The following is a 5,254-nucleotide window of genomic DNA, read 5'->3' as shown; positions in this document are numbered from 1 at the left end:
GCCAAGATGGATCAGACAGAAAAAAAGTTTTAGTTTTATTTTTCTGATTCATTTATTAGACCAGATGTAATGTTGACAAGAATTTGTGATCACATTTAAAAGGGAACACTTTTCAACTTCAGATGTACGGTTCGCACAAAGGATATCTACTCTACTGCATCATTTTGTACACTTTTAGTCAATATATTTATGACTGTCATAAAATAAAATGTAACATTTTGTTTTGATGGGATCTTTATTTGAAAAAAGAAAACAACAACCAAAATACATATTAATAGACGTGTTATAATGCTCCCTGTGCTCCCTTTCTTTCTTTCTTTTTTAACTGAATGCACTCTCAGTGACGTTTCCTTGTTTGAAGACCAAATACATCTTGTACTGTTCTTGTCCAAGAGTTGACCTGAGTTAAACTGGAAGTGTTTTGGTAGTGTGGTGCAGTTTGGATAACACATTAACTGTTGTGTTGAACTGTCAGTAAAAAGGACCATAAAGATCTAGTCTAAGAGTATACTGCCCATGATTGCAAAGATATATATAACAATCAATTATTTTAAATTTAAGACTGTATGTCTTTGGACTGTTCATTAAGCAACTATGGCTTTAAGAGAAGGATCCAAGATGCAGGCACTGTCTTTGATGCAATTGAGCTTTATTAACAGGAGGTGAAAACAAGCAAAAGCGAGGATGGCGAGGACAGAACTAAGAAATAACCTGAACTGGGAAAACTAGTGAACTAGTGAACAAACCTGAAACCATAACATGCATAACATGCAGGGAGAAACACAGGATGATGAGCAGACGGACCGACAACGAGCAAAGGCAAACACACACTTATCTATACACGGAGGGAAACAAGGAATGGCAAACATGAGGGAGACACGGCTGAACCTAATTAACATGACGAAACAGGGAGGGCGGAAAACTGAATACAGTGACACCAGACATGGACCTTTAAAATAAAACAGGAAATACACAGACTGAACTTACAGACACAGACTCAGAGACACGAAACAGAGAGAGCACAGAGTACAGGGACCAGAGTGACATGAGGAGCAAAGGAATCCAAAACCTACGAACTAGAAATACAAAACAGAAACCAAAACACTAGTAAACACGAACCAAGAAGAAACCACAGACTAATAAAAAATAATAATACAAAATCAAAACACCTGTTCACATACCCAGAACCCTGACAGCAACCCTGCAAACTGTGATTTTGCATTTATCTCAGATTACAAAGTGTTAGCAGGCACCACTGTGACAGAGGAGCATCTTCCATTTTCTAAAAATGTAATGATTCACGGTACACTGGATTAAGCAATATGTTTATGAAAAAGTGTTAGCATAATCTTACTGTATTTGTCCTAAACATTTACATTTTAGGAAGTGGTTTTGTTTATTTCAAATAAAATCAGATGCTTTTTATATGATTTTAGCTTAGCTTGTGTAATTTTACACTACACAGACAGCTTAATTTTCAAAGATGCTTCTGTCATAACAGCTCTGCATGGCACATGACAAGACAAGAAACAACAACAGCTAGTTATTCTGTAAATTTGACAGTTGATGAAAGATGAAAATTAGTGATTATAAGGTGCAAGTCTGTGTTTGCTTTGCTCTTCTGTGCAAATATTTTTAAGGTGATTCTTTCACATTAAACATGAAGCAGCGATTCATCGAATGAGTGAGTGTGACACACTTTGACTTTCCTTTAGCATTAGGTGAGTATGGATATTGCAAGTGCTTAGACAACATAAAGAAAGTAAGTTGAAGCATGGCATGGTGGCAGGCGGGCAGGTGCATGAGAGGCAGAACGACGTGCCAGCCACAGCTATATAATCGGGGAACAGAGAGCCGAGGACTTCTCAGATGACACTGATGGCACTGATGAGCCTTTCCCCGGCAGGGGCCATCAAACCTGTCAGTAGACATTGCAGAGAAAAGGATGGTTGGATTGTATTATGGGTGTGGATAATTCAACCTGGTGAACCTGACTGGGCTTAAGAGGCTTTGAGCAATAATGGTGAACTATGATGTAAATGTTTCACATTAACAAGAAACCCATCATTCACATGTAATATTCTTCTTTTGGCTGCCTCATGAAGGGGGCCACAATGGCTCATCTGCCTCCATCTCCTGCTGTTGTTTGAATACTCCTCTCTCATACTAGTCTTCTGCATGTCCTTCTTCACATCATCCACACTTTTCATCTCCATATTACACATTCTTTGTCCAACATATAACCTCCTTTCACTATCGCTCCCCTAAACATGCCTAAACCATCTCAGCCTTGCTGCTCAAATTTTGTCTCCAAAAAACTTATATCAAAGAAGTATTTTTTATTGGCACACTTTATGTATAAAATAATAAGGGTGTGATATCTTGTTGTATCTTTTAACATATACAGCATAAAAAGTAACGAGAAGATGTGTTGTAAACTTCCACTTACAATTTAATTGGTGGTAAATGTTGAGAAAGAAAGTGTTGCAATGTGGCATAATTATGCTAGGCTGTGGTTGCTCCTGTACAAATAAACAAAAAAGTTTCAGTTATTTTTCTCCCTTTTTCATATATTATATTATCTGTTGTTACACTGTGAATGTGTTCCTTTACTTTTTTTAAAGCGTAGCCTGAAACATATGAAAAAGAGTCCCACAAATTTAGGAGGGGAATTTAAAGGAGCTCAGTTTTTGTTTGTGATTTGTCCGGTGCTGTAATATATATAAAGAATACACACTGCAGTCAGAAGTTTGGACATACCTTTTCATTTATTTGTTTATTTTTTTACTACTTTCTACATTGTAGATACATACTGAAGACATCAAAGATATGAAGAAAGATATATGGAATTATGTAGCAAAGAAAAAATAAATAAATAACTTTAAATATGTTTTATATTTTAGATTCCTCAATGGAGCCACCTTTTACTTTGTTGGCAGTGCTGCAAACCCTTGGCCTTTCTCTCAACGAGCTTCATGATGTAGTCACCTGAAATGGTTTTCACTCTACAGGTGTGGCTTTAGGGTTCATTTGTGGAATTTCTTGCCTTCTTAAAAGGGTTGAGAACATCAGTTGTGCTGTGCAACAGTTAATGGTTAACTATTGGATATATTTGAAAGGTCATAAAAAAGTCAATCTGTTAAGAAAGTGTTAGGAAATTGTTGGGAGAGGGGAAAGTATTTTAAAAATAGTTTTGGGTGGGTTGGGGATGATAGAGCTGGAGCATTTAAAGTATATGACAAAGAATTTAGTCAGACATTATTGTTGCCTTTAAGGCCTTCATGGACATGGAAATACATTAAGGTAAATAGATCATTATATATTAAGAATATTAAGAAGAGGAAATTTACAACAGATATTTGTCAAGAAATTTATAATAGATTGGAGAACAAGTACAGTGACTATTACAGATGTATACAGATGGATCGAAAGATCCAAAAACTAGTGTGGTAAAATTAAAGTTAAATAAATAAATAATGTTTGTTTAGCTTTAATGTTACAATCTAAGGAGCTCATCTCCACTTTTCTCTGGAGACAGCAGCTTTCATGAAAGTTAGTTTGAGAGTTAATATTAAAACTCATATTATTTTTCAGCTGAATGTGTAATAGAAATGTAATTCGGGCCTCTTAACACAGTTAAGAAATACAGAATTTACAACTGAAAAAAGACAATACTTACCAGTTTGAAATTCCCACTCTTTGCTACTGTCACTGAACTTGCCACTCAGACTAAAGAAGCTTTTCACGCTGACCACATATGTTGAACTGGGATCCAGGTCTTGACCTTCATAGTAATTTAGTCCATCAGCTGTGGTAACTGGTTTGAAAATTTCAGATGTCTAGTATGGAGGTACAAAAATGAGTTTAACAGCTGCCCATGTTTACATCTCCAGAACAAATAGTTACTGTGGCATTGTTCCTACTTTTTTGGTTTCTCCTTTTTTATAGTAAGTCATCTGAGCAGTCATGTAATTGTTTATAAATCCCACCATGTTTGACGTCCACTTGACTTCAAAATTCCCTTCGGATTCAGTGACTGATTTGATTGTTGGAGTTTTTGGTTTTACTGTACAGAAACAGAAACAAGAGCATTAAAGTGAATGTTTGTTCCACCTGTCTCTCTAGCAGATGCAGAGTTATGGGCTGTAGTTTAAAAGAAGTCAACGTACAGCTCTCTGTGACACCGAAAACTTTTGACTCCATGATGTTGCCATCTTTCCAGATAGATGCTGTGTGAGTTTCTCCAAGCACGAGTATCAGTCAAAAGGAGCAACAACATTGTCCAGTGCCACACTGTTGTAAAATGCAATTCTTCTGACTGCAGGAAATAATAATACAAAATGTTTAAAACAAATGATATTTATGACTGACTGTCCAAAGACATACAATTTGTGGGGATAGGTTAATTGGATAATCCAAATTGCCACTAGGTGCAGAGATGGGCAGTAAGTAATCCGATTACTTTTTTCAAGTAACGAGTAATGTAAGGGATTACCATTGCAAAAACGGTAATTAGATTACCGTTACTTTCCCGTAGGAACGCTGCGTTACTGCGTTACTAAAACCGTGAGTTTTTTGCGAGAATGTCTCATGACAGTGACGAAAGCGAGTGCGACGTTCGTGACAACAGCTGTCTGCAGATCAACAATGGATAATATATCAAGTACGGGAGAGAGTATGAGCGTGCAGCGTTTAAAGCGTGGAAGTACTGACCTTATTTTGAGTTTGATTCCATAAAAAGTGACAAAAACATTAGCGTCTGTTGTGCGTGGGAAGAAAACTTCTTTTTACAGCGAAAAAAACCCCTTAACTTCCAAGCAAGCGCCGAGTGCGCTACGACTGTAATGTGAAATTCATAGAGAAACTCGCGGATTCTTCCACTGACCGCTGCAGCACACCTGCACCAGGGTAAACCTCCGCCTACCCCAGTCCTGCTTTACAGGTGAAAATAGAGCAACTAGCCTTTGACTTTATTTATTTTCTGCTGTGTTTTACTTGCATCTATTTGAAAGAGTGAGTGTAAACACAAAAAATATTTTATTTTATGTGCTGGAATGTGCAGAAAATAGGTTTAAATGTTAAACAAATTTCTTCCAGTCAGAGAATGTTGCATATAATTTAATTTTTGCTTGATGCACAAAGTTAAAAGATTAAAACTAATAAAACAAGTTTTAAAAAGAGAGTTTTCCATTTGATTACATTTTGTATGATGGATTATGCAGAAAAAGTAGAATTGGGCTGAAAGATCTATCAC

The 5,254-nt window shown here is 36.5% G+C and overlaps 1 long non-coding RNA gene across 2 annotated transcripts; it reads right to left on the bottom strand.

Annotated features, from left to right (window-relative positions):
- Positions 1-628: 628 nt before the first annotated feature.
- LOC116313257 lies at positions 629-4,773 on the bottom strand. 2 transcript variants are annotated; one of them, XR_005613028.1, is made up of 4 exons: positions 4,714-4,773; positions 4,170-4,318; positions 3,680-4,066; positions 629-1,918 (listed from the first exon to the last, which is right to left on the bottom strand). It is a non-coding gene; the product is annotated as an uncharacterized LOC116313257 (long non-coding RNA). The 2 variants fall into 2 exon arrangements; XR_005613027.1 differs by lacking the exon at positions 4,714-4,773 and having other exon boundaries at positions 4,170-4,511.
- Between the last annotated feature and the right edge of the window lie 481 nt (positions 4,774-5,254).

This window comes from Oreochromis aureus, linkage group 1, assembly GCF_013358895.1.
Source record: "Oreochromis aureus strain Israel breed Guangdong linkage group 1, ZZ_aureus, whole genome shotgun sequence".
NCBI lineage: Eukaryota > Metazoa > Chordata > Actinopteri > Cichliformes > Cichlidae > Oreochromis > Oreochromis aureus.
Note: the sequence above shows the minus strand (reverse complement) of the source record. Positions and strands in the feature narration are given on the sequence as shown.